The 15,628-nt window shown below is 42.1% G+C and overlaps 1 protein-coding gene across 4 annotated transcripts in view; it reads left to right on the top strand.

Moving 5' to 3' along the window:
• Positions 1-15,628, top strand: part of LCLAT1 (lysocardiolipin acyltransferase 1) — a 112,697-nt gene that overhangs the window by 92,129 nt on the left and 4,940 nt on the right. The gene's annotated exons all lie outside the window — the stretch shown is intronic.

The following is a 15,628-nucleotide window of genomic DNA, read 5'->3' as shown; positions in this document are numbered from 1 at the left end:
TTCCATTTGTGTCGAATTGTGAAAGGAAGACTGAAATCCCTTTTCTTAACACAAAATATTTAAAATCAAGCATTTATTATGCCTAGATTTGATAAGGCTACTTACCAGCCTAGACATGTTTGCACACAGCAGTATCTTCTCATTTAAATTCAATCACAGCCACAAAACAAGGCTGGCTTAGACTAGCTGAAGATATAAACTTCATTTTCATCTCATTAGGCCACCTGGAAGCAACAATCAGTGAGTAGTCCTGACGTCAATGGTCTCTCTACTTCATTAAAATGTTAATTTCATGGCTTTAATTCCCTTTGTAAAACGTGCTGCTGCAGGACACTATATGCAGATTTATTCTGAAGCAGACAAATCTGCATGCCATATTCCTTTCTAGTGCCTTAGGTTCCTTTGGATTTTTATTTTTAGCCATCCCTATTTTTATAAACTGCTGTGAAAAGATGATCACCATAACAACCAAAAAGTAAATATTTCCTTAAAACAGCCCTTTGAGAATGTATACTTAAGAGTCAGGAATTCAGGGCATCATGCATTTACTGGTATTTTGCTCTGCTGTTCCCTTTTTCAGTCTTTAAAAATGAGACAGGTATTGTTACTGGCTCACATTTTCAGACCATGGATCATGAAGGGAAAGCAATGTGTGGTAAATCAGAAGCAGCTACATAGATCAGCTATAGCATCAACATTTTTAGTTGAAGTACTGCTTATGACAGAACAAAATGATGGTCTTCTCAATGTTATTGAATCCTTCTTTGATAATAAGTACTTCCTCAGCCTTTAGTCATCTTCATCTTGCTTTAGGGGATACATTTCTGGTTGTGTACTTCAAATTTGTACGTCATAGTTTGAGTTCAATTGTTGGCAGTAGAAGTGTGTCTTCAGCGCAGGAAAACAAGAGAAGGTAATTGTTCATCTGGTCTTTTCCCCTTTTATTGCATACAGTTCCTTTTAAGAGTACAAGCACTCTTTGGGTATTTTTCAAAGTGCTGTGTAAATGATTACTGTGTGTTAGTGTGCCTGGAGCATCTCTAGATGGATGAGCTGTTTGTTCCTGTTGCAGATGGTCAATCCAAACCTCAGGGCCTGGGCTTCTCAGGACCCATGGCTGGTGGAGCTGCCTGGCTCAGGGGTGCTGTGCTCAGCCATAGGGCTCTGATGGCACACTTGGGGCTGGGCTGGTGACAACACTCAGCAACACAGTCCTCCTGCTCTCCCCTGGCTGATCCTGTCACTTCAGGCACTGTACAAATCACACTGAGGCCTTGCTGGCATGTGGTCCTTCTATGCAGGACCTTGGACAATGTATAAGGTCTGCCTGGTGTTAACCTGGCTGGAGAGGACAAAAACCATCAGGTCCCAATACAGCAAATTAGGGAGGGCATCCTTGCTAAGCATTGGCCACATCTGAAGTTTTCCCTCTGAGAATCTCTGTGGGATTTCCCTGCTGCTTGCCCCAGGAGGGTGTTCCTGGTGAGTGACTAGGAACAGGTAGTTAATTTGGCCACCTGCCTGTCCTGAGACTGCCAGGAAAGCAGTGGAGATGTGGCTTTATCAGTCTACTACTGTGTACATCTCTGCTACTTCTCTGAAGATGTGTAGCACAGAGAGCAATATAGAAATGTACCCTGCAATTGTAACTGAGAAGTAGCCAAAATAGCTTCAAAGGTGTGAATAAAGTTAGTGTTCCAGACTTCTATTAGTTTTCTATTTCAGATTAAGTAAGATAATTTACTAGTGAGTATAAAAACATGTTGGTACCTAATTTTTCACTCTTAGTGTTGAGGGAGAAGTTTTTTGAAAGTCAGTGAAGACAGATGGACAGTAGCCAATTCATTTCCATCTTGGGTCTCTTGCCTACAATGTTATTTCATCACAGGCAGTGCCATAACTCAATGTACTAGTCAATTAAAAATGCCAAGATGTGCCAGGGTTTTGCTCTATGGATAGAATTATTCATTCATGTTTGCAGTTGGAGAGTGGAGTGATACTATGACGACTTCTCAGATCACAGACTGATCTAGAAAAATATTCCATTTGTAACCTGAGACATTAGCTGTTACTGCAGCAGCGTACTCACTCTTTTAACACTGTGTTTTGATTTGTCTTACAAAATGTCTTATAAGCTAATCAAGAAATTTATCACTTTGATGTTCAGGCCACTTAAACATGAGTTACTGCAGGTGCTTGGACAGTTGTCATCAGATGGTCAAATGAATTTTGTTGTAGCCTGGATATTTGAAAGGCTGTTTCTATGATAGAGCAACACCATTTCTGTTTCTGTCATCACTTAATGAACTCATGACTGTGGATTGACATGGCATTGGGAGAATAAAAATAAGAGGTCTTACTGTTTGGTTTGCATTTCTTTTGTCTCAGTCACTAAGTGTGTGTAGTTCCAGAGATACTCATGGTGTAATTGCTTAATGTTGGGTGTGTTTATTTGTTTTAGTGCTCCTGGAAGCAGGGTAGATGGAAGAGTTGCTGGGAGGTAGCTTGTTGTCACCATTGCTTAGGCAGCAAATATACTGAGTGGTGGACTGTAGGTTTCAGCATTCCACGTTTCAAAAAGTATATCAAAGCTATTGAAGTTCTCCTTGGCTTGTGTTTGCCCAAAGAAAGGTTTTGACCAGAATTACTTCTTAGAGCTAAACTATCTTTGCTCAGCCAAGCTACACTGGATTTTTCATCACCCACCCCATTGTTTATTTTTGGAAATCTAACTGACAGTTCATCATTCAGCAGCTCTTGAAAAGCCTGATTCTTCCTCAGAAGAGAGATTATGCTCTTGAGATAAACTTCAACTCTCTCATCACCTTTGCTGACCTGCCGTGTGACCCAATGGCAACTTCTTTGTTCCTCTTTGTAAGGACAGCCTTTTCCCTTCCTACTGGGATGGAACATGGGAGACATCCATTTGCACCTGGCTGGTGAAGACATTGTGCTGTACCACAGCAGAGCCTTCCTGCAGGCAGTTGAGAGTTTTACATCATCCCTGGGCTGGGTCTCTTCCTTGGCTCTCATTCCGCCAGAGCAGAGGTGTTGGTGTGTTCAGTGGTGTTCAGGAGGTCTCTTGTCCTTCCCCTCCTGCCTGAAGGACACAGCTGTTTGTGTCCTTAGGCCAAATATGAGTGGGAATAGCAGTCTTCCCCTGAAGGCTGTGCAGATGGTGTGTAGCTTGTCCATGGGCACTGAGAAAGAATTTAGCAAGGCTAAATGTTGTTTGCAGTGAACAGGGTTATGTTCAGGAGCAGTTGAGGGAAAATAGCAACGTTGTGCTGAGGAACATGGAGTTTTCTGGGATGTCCTCCCAGTGTGTGTTTCCCATCTGTTTGCTGTTCCTGTACACCTTGGGATCTCCCAGTGGAGGAAGCTGTGGAATGAGGATTTTTGTGATGCCTTTTGTGCTTTCAGTGGTAAGCCTTAGGGGAGCAACATGCAGATAGATTGATTGTTCGGGCAGTTTTGAGGGCAAATGTTTCTGAACTCAAATGTGTTAGGTGTAATAAAGAGTATTAGTGGAAAACACTGCTCAGAAGGATTTTCTGTTGTGACACATAGTTTCTCCCTCTAATTAAGCATTGTCCTCTCCGTGCACTGTGTGAAATGTAGGGGGCTACATTTTTCCTTGAGTTAAAATATTTAAGGAAAACAATTGTGTACTGACAACAATGAGCTTTTTAAATTGCAGGCCATTTGTTTCTGTAACTCCTATGAAATAAATTCAACTGCCTAAGCTGATTCTATTCATTGTGGTTTAGTTATGTACATACTCATATTTGTGTTAAAAAGCAATGTTAAAAACATTAGTGATGAGTGCTTTCAGAGCTTTCTAGCATGCAGTGCCAATGGAGTTAAATGTTCCACTGGAGTTCAGAAATGGAAGTTTTTAGCAGATGTTTTTAGGAAACCAATTTTAGACTTCTGTTCAAAGATGGCTCTACAAGAAGGATTTACAACATTTCTCATCTGTGACTTCATCTGCTAGCATGGGTTTGCCTTCTGATCAGTATAAAAACCAGCAGACCATGGCTGTACATATGTTTAATACAAAGATACAAAGCATAGAGGATGACCCTACACCTGGCTGTCTCTGCCTTGAGCAGAGAAGCACATTGGCTCAATGTTGGGCCATTGCATACTGGGATAAATGGCCTCTCTCAGTCTTGTTCTTGTGACACTGAGACCAGACCTGAAGATGAACCACTGGCCTGTATCTGACTCTTTCACTGTCCTTGCAAAAGGAATTCAGTTTTTACTTCTCCAGCTGGTAGACTGACTGCACCACACCTGTAGAAGTATAAGATGGGTGCCCAAAATTCACCTTCTGTCTGGGCACAGGAATGACTGTTCAGGCACTCCCATCAGTCTTCATTCATTTTCATTCAAGGTATTGACTTTAGTGTAATTCTTCCAGGCATCTCTATGAATAGCAGTAGTTGGGAAAAAACATGAGCAAATCGTTTTATCTCTGGAGACAGATCTTTTTGTTGCTGTGCATTTAAAATTGCTGCAATCCCTCATGCATCTGTAAGGCCATGGTGTACTGTGTTTTTACACATCCCGTGGTATGTAGCATCCCCTTCTCTTTTCTGTGGCATTGTCATGACAGCTTCTCTTGGTACAGCCATTCTCGCATCGCCATAACTGAGCTGGAGCTGAGAGAATTGTTCAGTGCTTCCAGCAGTCACTGTCAGAGGAAGGTCATTTGCTCCTGGACCTCCCTGTGTCTGTTTTCTGCTGGGTAGAGGAGTACTTCCTTCAGTTTTCCTACCACTTTACCAGTGAAGGGAAGAAACACTGTTTGCTCTGACGCTCTAGAAATGTGCTGCAGGATAAACAGCTCATGTCCTTCACCTTGGCGTGAGTGAAGGGAGGGGTAGCAACTAGGCCAGTGTTCTGTGGGAACTGCCATGCCAGTGCCACCAGGATGCCATCAGGAGGATGTTTGGTTTTGCAAGAAGAATGGATTGGGCAGCTTTTTTTTTTTTTTTTAATTTAGGAAAATAAATAGGAGACATTCAGTTATGTGCCATGGGTACCTGTAGGGCCATCCCTTTTTAAAGAAGTGCATCCTGATCAGGAACATTCAGTCCTGCAGTCACTTCCTACAGGTAGGAAGGGCTGGAGGTGTCTGCACTGGTTTTCCTTTCTCCTTCCATAGTAGCTGGGAGAGTGCTTGTGTTGTGTGAGGTTTCTCTGCATGACAAGGATCCAAAGGCCATTAGACCCTTCAGTGTTATGACTCATTTCCATCACAGGAGCTCCACCAAGTAGTTGCAATGGGGTTTGGGTCTGATCCTGTGTCATTAGGGAGGAAAGAAACTATACAATCATTATCCTTTTTAGAAAGTTTAAACACAGCCTGCGGAGGGATGGCAGTGTTTTATCTGACAAATATGTCACTGTCTTTCATCAGTTGATTATAATCATCTTGGAAGTTCCAGTGTGTCTGTTTTTCCCTCTTCTTTTTTGCTATCGTGTTTTGTTTAACTTTCCCTAATGAGCCCAGTGAAAAGCAATTGTTCTAAATAAATCATGTGCGCTACAAAGCAGTATATCACAATTAGGTTTCCATTATACTTTAATTAGGCATTCCATTATTAAATTGATGTCTTTGGCTTCTTCCAGGTCTCAGACTAATCCTGAAACAAATTCCTCTTTGTGAATAAATATTAGTCAGTCGTAATTAAAGAGTATTCATTGGCGTTGCGGCTTTTCATTAAATCCCTTTCTGATTAAGATGGCTCCCCCAAGTACTGGGCTGATTAAATTTAACAAGATTTGTTCACTTGTGTGTATCATGGTCTGGTGGAAACTGTTTTAGCACCACGGGATTGGGAACTATAAGTTCATATCTTGGTGCAGGCAGCCATGGGTCTAAATGCCTGTTTTGCACAGTGATGTAGACTCTTGTTTCAGGGGGCTCTATGGTTTGTGTGGTCAGCCAGCAGTGGAAAAAAACCATGGAAGTTGAATTAGCAGTGTTAGAGTTGAATTTCAAAAGGCTAAGTTACATCTAGAGGGTTACAATAAAGAAGGGAAGATTAAAGTATGTTAGAGGCTCTGTTTTCTTGACTCTTTCATGACTAGGGCTTTGCTGCTGAGTTGAAACCCGAGTGCTTTTCTACCCCAAACCATTTTCTCTCCCTGAGATGTATAGATGAGCTCATTTCTATGTAAATGTGCCTTAGCTGAAAATTCAGATAAAACAGATGCTGCTGACAGAAGTTTTTTTAATAGCAGAGAATGAAATGTTTTCAGAGCAAAATCCTTGTCCTGGGTTTCAAAATCAAGGTTAAACTGAATCGTTGATATGGCTTTAGTGTATATATCCATTGGAGAGAGCTTATAAGCATCACTATTTTCTGTGTGCCGAAATTATGCCTTCTTGTGGAGCTGCTGGTGCTGTTCTGCATTCCTCCTACTTTGTACACAGAAATGAAAACAAACCACTGTGACCAAGAATGGCAATAGCACAAATCGGTGAGGCGTGCAAGAGATCGGCTCAGGACATCTGCAGAAGCACTCCATCCAAATATTTGAGGTGGCAGCTAGCAGGTGTTTTTTTTCGATATCCAGTTCATACTCTATTTTTGGTTCAGGGTACATTTTCATTTAGTGTTTTGGTTTGGGATGGGCCATATTTGTAATATCAAATATCTCAAAATGCGTTTTCAGTGTCGTGTATCCCAAATGTAATGGTACTGGGTATATCATCCAGGCAATCTGTCATATTGCATGGAATCAGAGTTGCCCCCTGATTCCTGACTGCTCTTCTTGGGGCTGCTGAAGGCCTGAGAGTGATGCCTGGGACGGTCTGAAGGGGCAGGGTTGGAGGCGGTGTCAGGTCAGTGCGCAGCTGAAGAGTTCTCTCTAGCGGCTGGTTGTGGGTAGTGAGCACAGACAGCAAAGTGTCCTGAATTAAGGAAAGGGTACTCATCTGCAGCGACTGGAGAAAGGGAGAAACACAGAGTAAGGTGAGGAAAGGAAGCTGACCTCTATATCTGAATTCTAAAAAAGAATAGTTGTAATGTGCTAGAAGCCAAGAATAAAATGTCTTTTCTCTAATAGTCATAATTTATTTTCTTATTGCTACTGTTGCAGTACAGCAGTGGATGGTGTTATGCTCTTCATAGCACCACCCTTCCACTGGCCTGAAGTGAGGGCTGATGGACAGCAAGAATCTGTGGCATTTCCGAGGAGATGGGGTGCACTTTGATCTGTTGATTACCAAGCAAGAACTGCCACAGCTACTTCCTTCTCAGTATCTGTGGTGAATTAGTTTTCTCTACTCACAGTGACTCACACTGATTTTGTAGTGACTTTACCAAAGACGAGGCTCAAAATAAGTTGCATGCTCAGTCTGCAGGTTTGGCAAAATGTTTATTTAAGGCAATGATTAAAAAGTATGAGAAAATTATGATAAAATTCCTACTTTATATGCTGACAAATCATAGAAGTATAGAAAAGAGATAGAAGCATTTGAAAAGAGTATGAGCGAGGGTTTTGGAAGAATTGAGGGAATTAAATAACATCTAATAAGAAGACCAGGGATATTGGGAAGTATAACCTCTTTAACCCTTGTATTTTAATTGGGATCCCAAAAACCTACGTATGCTGTTGTGCTACAGCATGGCAGTTTATACATACTGCTACTGCTTGCATCTTTAAAAATGTACCACTTTTCTTCTCCAAAAATTTCAGGGTTTAAGCCAGCTCTGTTGTTTACCTAGCAGTAACATCCTGCAATGTTGAGCATCATTGGTATGACAGTTGTGTATGTAAACTGTTCAGAGTGTTTTGCTTTACTGTTAACTCAGTGAGACCAGTCAGAAATGGCAGTGGAAATTGCAGATACAGCAGCTGGATTCTGGTAGAACTGTTTTGCCTCAAACAGGAATGTGTTTTCTGTTGTAGAGATTGATGCTTAATTTTGTCTGCATTGGAGAGAGATTGTTCATTCAAGTAGACAGCAAAGAAATGTACATTGGGGTGGGTTATTTCTTTCCCAGATTCCCAGGGATTTGAAATGCCCAAGCAGTAACAGAAAAATTAGATGGGTAGTCTGTTATTTTAAAGGGAAGAATAAGCTCTGTATGTCTGTGTATGATTTATTTTAAGGATAGCTGGTGTCTTATTTTTGCTTAATTGTAATGATACTTAGCTTTCCAGAAATACCTAGATGACTAGTTTAGCATTTTTTTAATAAAAATAACTCAGCCATTTCCTAATTTAGGTACATTTGCCTGCCTAGCAAGACATCTTACTGTAACATCTTACTGATGTTTTTTGAAAAGACTTCACTGAAGTGTAGCAAATTATCTTCATTTGAAGCAGAATTGTGATTCTCCTCTGAGCTGGTTGGCTGTTTGCCAGGCAATGCATGTTTGAGCTCAGTGGAGTTGGAAAGTTGCACAGCAGTGTGTCAGTGTCTCTCTGTTACATGAAATATCATTTTTCTGTTTGAAAAACCAGTGGTGTCCTATAAGCCTAGAAACAGCAATGTCTTCTTCCACCTAACTTGTAACACACCTATGAAAACCAAATCCCATAAGTGTGTGTAGAGAAGACTTGTAGCAGGGGAGGCTTGGAGAGAGCAGATATGCAGGCAAGGGAATAAACATGGCATTTTTGTTATCTGGATTTGATAAATATAGTTTGGGAATGATGGAGTAAAGAGTGGTGAGTCAGTTTTGCCTGGTCATCTCCAGTGACTGAAAATAACTTGTTATTCCAACCCTTTTATCCCTTCATTCCTTTCTCTCCACATATTTTTGTGTTTTATTTATAGCTCGACCAGCTTTTCCTTTGCAATTTGTAAAATAACCCTTCAGAGTCAGGGAGGGAAGACTGAGGAGCAGCAGCTCCTGAGCAGTCTTGTGGATGGAGCCACTGGATCATTCCCTGTTGCTGTGGCTGGATCCCCCCTTTCCCATGCACATCCTTCCTTCATCTGCACAGAGATTCATTCCTCTTTTAACAGGCAGCCTCGGTTCCTGAAGTCATTAATGGGTTCGTGTTGACAGGAGCCATGTGAGATGTTTCACACCAGCTGGCTGTGACTTTGACAGCAGCAGGGTCAGAGGCCCCAAGTCTGGAGAGATGGCAAGGCTGAGTTTTATCTGTGAAACCTTAGTGGAGGCTGTAAGCTGTCCTGAAGCACATGAAATCTACCACCACAACCCATACTTGTATGTATTCTGTAAAGCACAGCTGTGTAAACAATGCTTGCAATAATTCTGAGCTAAATCTTCAGTGTTTTGCTTCAATTCCCATGCCCAGGATTTTTGTCCAGTTTAATCCACAAACTAAGGGTCAGTTTAGCACTTGATACATCTTAACTTGCAGATCAGGATAAGATACTTCTCGATCTGCTCTTAGGTTTTCCACAGTACTGACTTCTGATAGCATAACTGGACTGCTCTATATTAAACCATCTGATTTGGTCTGGAGAGGAGTAGGGGAGCTGGCAGCCTTAACTGCAGTCCTCCTTATTAATTTATCAATGGAGAGGGCAAGGGGAGAGACGTGTTCAAGCAATAAATGTGAATCATAAAATCATATAATGCTTTGGGTTGGAAGGGACCTTAAAGATCATTGGGTTCTAAGCCCTCTGCCACGGACAGGGACACCTCCCACTAGATCAGGTTTCTCTAATCCCCATCCAACCTGCCCTTGAACACCTCAAGTGATGGGGCATCCCCAGCTTCTTTGGGCCAACGTGAGCCAGTGCCTTACCACCCCCACAGTAAGGAATTTTTTCTTAGTATCTAATTTAACCCTACCCTCCCTCACTTTAAAGCCATTCCTGTTTGTCCTGTCACTACATGCCTAGTAAAAAGTGCCTCTCCAGCTCTCTTGTAGCCCCCTTCAGCTACTGGAAGGTCCTCTAAGGTCCCCACAGGGCTCTTCTCCAGGCTGAACAACCCCAACTCTTTCAGCCTATCTGGAGCAGGGATGTTCCAGCACTCTGAGCATCTTCATGGCCTCTGCTGGCCTTATTCCAACAGGCCCATGTGCTTCTAATGCAGAGGATCCCAGAGCTGGATGCAGCACTCCAGGTGGGGTCTCACTAGAGCAGAGCAGAGGGAGAGAGTCCCCTCCCTGGACCTGCTGGCCACACTGCTTTGGATGCAGCCCAGGATGCAGTTGGTGGAGCCAATTAGCAGACACCAGCCTGAGGTGTGAGAATCTCAAGCTCTGTCACAGGTAAGAGTGGAAAAACAAGAAGCAAGTAGGAATGTTAGTACTAGATGCCTGTGTATGGACTTAATGAGGCCATTTTGGAAAATTCTACTGGTTCCAGCACCCATGCTTTGAAAAGTATTTTGAAATATTAGAAGAAATTCAGAGAGCTACTAAAGGGGTTTGAGCTTTAAAAGCCGTGTTTCATATTGAGATTTCAGCAATTAAGTAGATTTAGTGTGTTCAGGAGCAACTTCTGAGGTTGACAGATCATACCACCGCTTACCTCTGTGAGCAGACAGGTCTCTAATTTAGCCAAGTTACGTGGTCAGGAAGTGGAAGTACAAAAATAATGCACACAGACACATACACGCCCCCCTGATTAATTAGGGGAACTGCTTATCTCATGGTAAGAGCTTTAGGGCAGTGCGGGATGTCTGTCTCACCACATCCCATGGCAGAACTGAAAGCAGTAGCTCCTGTGTCGTTCGGGAGATCAGATTAGATGATGATAACATTCCCTCTGGTCTTAAAATAATTAAATGAGATATTTACAGAGATTTCAAAGTCAAATTGGATCTCCTTCCCCACCACCACCCTCTCAGCAGCTTCAGTTAGTGGTATTGTTTACACATTAATGAGATGTAGCATCAGGCTGCAAAACTATGTGATTTAAATGTATTTAGCAACAGAACTAAGCACATGTAATGATTGCTGATAGCCGTGAGGTTGTCTTTAAATCTCTTGATCTTTGTACTTTCTTGGCTGGAGGTATCTAGTATGGGATCCCAGTAGTCCTCTACTTCTGTATGCAGCACCCAGAGCACATTTCCTTCCTGCTGGGCAGCTGAAAGCAGACAGAGCTGTCCTTTCCCCTGGCTTCAACCCTCAGGGACCAAGAGGTGCAGTGTCCTTAACTCCTTAGTGTCAGCAGGTGGAAGGTCTCCCTCTCTCCTTGTATCACAATGCCAATGGAAAATCAGATAGGTATAGAAAGAATTGGTATGCAGGATCACTGTGCTCTGTTAATCAAAGCAGCATTATCATTCTGTCTTTTTTTGTTTGCTTATTTGATTGCTACACTTACCTAAAAAAGATTTCCAATAACTACTGAGTTGAAAGTGATTTAGATTAACCCCAGCTGACACCGATGCTTTAAAGAGGGCTGCCTGAAGTTTTAAATCCTCACAAGCATGATACTTCCCAGGAGGAGCTGTAAATCCTTGAAGCTGCTCCCTCCTGATACTGCGTTCTCAAAGAAAAATCACTCAAATCTCGTGAGCCAAGACAGTAATATTTCCCAGTACGCAGTTTTAGATGGCTTTTGTTTTCATGTCCAAAAGTGTATCTGTGTTTAAGGCTAACATAAAATACTCAGATATTGTATAACCTGACAAGTTTTCTTCTACTTGTTTCCATCTTTTCTTTCATTATCTTGCTGATCAGTTTATCTACAGAAGTGACAGGCCTCCTCCTATCAGATTTCCTAAGGAAATGTGACTAGGGTGGGGGATATTAAGGTATAGGTGGGCGAGCAACAGCCAGTATTTAATGGATACCTGGAAATGTGTGAAATATCTGTAGCTGTGCAATGGAGGGACAGGTATGTCATTTTGCAGCAGAAAGCAGTTGTATTGAGCTGGGAGGTAGGATGGACAAGGGCCTCACATACAGGTTCCACTTTGCACAGAGCAGCTTAATTTAAGAATGAATATTCTGTTGTGAGAGCATCTCTGTGTGCCTCTCCCCGTGGTGGCTCAGCAGCTCATCAGCTGCTGTTCTGTGATGTACCCTGGTTAAGAATAGCATCCTCTCTGCTGGATCAGAGCAGGGAAAGAGCCAGTATAATCCTTGTGAGGTGTAAAGGAATGTCAGTGATAAGCAAATAGGACAAATTAGGGTTGCTGAGATCCTTGGTAGGGATGAAAATGGGTAATAGCCACCCCTGTTAATGCCAAGGAGACTTGAATTCACCTTTGAGGTTGCTGAGAGTCTGAGCAGTTCATTGCATCGATTTGCCTTGGGGCCATCCTCTTTTTTTGCTCACTGATGGTCATTTTGGCTTTCAGAGCTCCTGTTCTGAGTCATTATTTTGGCCCTGGCATGTACAGATCCTTTGTCTCACAGTGAGCTTGCTCAGCGTCGCTGGGTAGGAACAAGCAAGTGTCCTTGTTGTTGGTGTGAGTCAGAACTGAGGAAAAGGCTGTGCTTGAGCTCCCAAGCAAAGCTTTAGCACAGGGAATGGGCCCATCCATCCATCCATGACCAGGGGCTGGGTCCATCCCACTTACTCGGGATTGTGTTGTAGGGCTGGGCTTCACCTCTGGCAGTTGTCTCCAACTGTAGCTGCACTGCAGTGTTCTCTTTGTGAATGTGTTTGAAGGAAGCTGAAAATCATTTAATCCTGCCTTTTACATTCAGGGTTTTTTTTCCCCTGGAATAAAAATACTGTGCAGTCATGGTATTATTGAACACACAATTAAAAGTAATTTTCAGTTTACCTGTTACATCTTTATTTTTAACCTAGTAAGAGGCTCTTGTTTGTAAAGGTTTATGATAAGTGATGAGATAAAAGATGCTGGCTGGCTGTGCCAGTGTATAGTGCACATGTATTGTGTGACAGCTCATTGGGAATGTGTACTGAGGTTTGCTGGGGCAGGGGGTTGCAGAAACTGAGATGTACCAGATGCTGCAGGATAAAAATTCTGATAGAACAACTGGTGTAGTGAAAGAAAACGTTCTCATTTTTCCTTGGAAGCATTTTTTAAAAAGCCATGTCTTTCTCTGATGCTGGTATTTTGGTCCTGAGCCTGGTCAAGTTCTCCCCGTGCCACCTCTGAGTCCAGTGCCCAAAGCAACCAGCTGTGCATTGTAATTGCCTGAAGTAATGTCGTGTATCAACAGAGCTGAAATATAAATAACTTTGATTGGGCACAGAAAGTTCAGTAAGTTAAAGAATAGTGCTTTTGAGGCATTTTGTCATCCCAAAATGGAGATTGCCACATGGATTAATCATCGTCTGCATGTTGTGCAGTTTACCACCACTTAACAATAGTTAGAAATAAACTTTATATTCACTCCTGAGCACTGCAGTAAGCTTTCCTTTTCTGAGGTGCTCTTATAAAGCATGGGACAAAATATTATTCTCAAGTATGAAGGATACATAGTTCTACTACTGCAGGAAGAAAGTCATGGAACTGTAAAGCTACTGAAATTAGTGTTTCTATTTGTCCTGAGGAGCTGGGCTACCTGCCTGAGGTTTTAGCCTAAATGGCAGTTTCTTAGCTTAATTAGATTTCAGATGCAAATCTCTGGATGTTATTTGATTTCCTTTGTCCTTCATTCCTTCCTCAAGGGATCATGGATACTCACAGGATAAAGACGATCCCTCAGATGTCACTGAAAATATTTCAAGAAGTGTTTTGTCCTCCTCAGCTTCTCTGAGCTGTGAACAGATATGTTTGCTTACTTTTTTTTTTTTTTTGACCCACCAGAGATGTAGAATAATGTGGTTTCCCACGGGGAAATTTTTTTTCAAAACAAGCAGAAATAGGTTGTTGAAGCCGGTCTTTAAATTCAGGTGGAAAAAACATTCTTAAGTCAGTGATTGCCCCATGTCTTCACTTATGATCACTTGATTTTCTAGTTGACTGGCACTTTGCTATGGATCTGAAACACATGTTGTTAGATATCTCCAGATTGCAGAGACAACAGCCTAACTTCATAGGGAAAGCAACAGTAAAGATGCTCAAAGGATGCAGGTTCAGAGCTGCCTGATTAAACCTAGCCTAAGGGAATTTTGTTCCCTTCTTATGAATGGTCTACCTTTGTCTGCTCTGGTGACTTTTCTTCCTTTTAGCACATTGTCTTGTAGCTTGCCTTGCCAGGGAATTAAAGCTTCAGGCTGCCATTTGTGTGGAGTTATTAAATATGGATGACCCAAGCAAGGGGCCTCTTGCATATGAAACCTGGTATTCTGGTCTTCTCTCTTTCTGATATTTCTGTTCTTTCAGATATGCTAAATATACCTTTGAAGTTTCTTTTCTTCTTGTGTAAAATACACTTTCATAGGTGAACCTTGCAGCCTGGAATTAGGAGATACTGGTTCCAGCTGGACACACAGAGCAGGCCATGTAATTGTTCTTTGCCTCAATTTCCCCATGTGTAATGTCGAAACAGTAACATCCACCTTCCTCTGTGCAGCTCCTTGAACTTTGTTCTGGGTGACTAAGAAGCCATAATGTAGTCTAGGCCTTCTGCAGTCTGGTGGGAAGCCCTGCTGGAAGGTATCTTGTCTGGGGAGGCTATGGATCCATAGGCAAGGAGTAGAGGCTTTCCTGTTTCCGATCAGGAATTCATGGGGAGAAATATACCTGCGTGCTAAAGACATCAGACCAGCTATGTGAGTGCAGGGAGTCCTGCCTGCACATAGTCAGAAAATCTGTGTCTTAACCAGATCTGATGATTTATTACCTGTGGTCTGTATGCCAGTGGCCCTTAAGTGTAAAGCTTTGATTTTTCAACTAGTTCATGTAGTTGGCAGACTGATAGTTTAGCTGCCCAGACATGAATGACTGCAAGATGTGCAAGAAACTCATCTTTGAGGCCAAAACCTCATTTCATAAAAGCCTTTTGTGATGCAAGGCTATCAGGAAGGCTGGACTTTTCTAGCCTCCCTTTTGAGTAAAGTGTGTAGGTTTTATGTTCTGCTAGACCTGGGGAGCTATGGAGAATCACGAGGAAGGAGATTGTAAGAGATGGAAATCTCTTGGAGGTTTATATAGCAGCCCTTCCCCTGGTTGGGCCAGGAAGTAAGGGATAGATGTGTGTCCTGCAGGATGACTGTAAATCTGATGCTAGAAATATTTGGAATAGGGGAGTTAAAATGCAAGCTGTCTCAAAACTAAAATGTTTTGTGCTAAGGTGCAACAGGCTAACAATTATTTCCCTTTTTAAGGGCTGAGTTTCTAAGACGTGATCAATTTTGGCATCTCTTAGAAAGAGATCTGATGGGTTTTACCTGTGCAGAACACAGGGGTTATCTGCTCAGTTCAGCAGTGATCCCAGAGCTAGACAAAGATGGAATCTTGAGTTTTGCTCTGATAGACCTACAAGGAGCCATATAAATCTTTTTAAAACCCCAAGTAACCTACCACAAAACTGTCCGAGAGAGATTGCTTCAAGACAGCACAGTTATAAAATACTCTGAAAGGCTGAATAGGGTTTTTCCCTCTGTTGTGATATTTGGAGTTGAACTTTAGATACATCATTTTGAACATGGCCTTTAAAAGTAACTTTCTATTCTGGCCCTGTCATTTTTAAGGCTGTAAAGGAAAACCAAAATGCCAGGGAAGGAGAGGAAATGAAAATGAAGAGTGGGGCTAAAGAGTAGGTTTTGATCATCTTTGCAAGAAGTGGCATCATCTTTGAG

This window comes from Anomalospiza imberbis, chromosome 3, assembly GCF_031753505.1.
Source record: "Anomalospiza imberbis isolate Cuckoo-Finch-1a 21T00152 chromosome 3, ASM3175350v1, whole genome shotgun sequence".
Classification (NCBI taxonomy): Eukaryota; Metazoa; Chordata; class Aves; order Passeriformes; family Viduidae; genus Anomalospiza; species Anomalospiza imberbis.
This window is presented reverse-complemented; position numbering and strand designations above follow the sequence as displayed.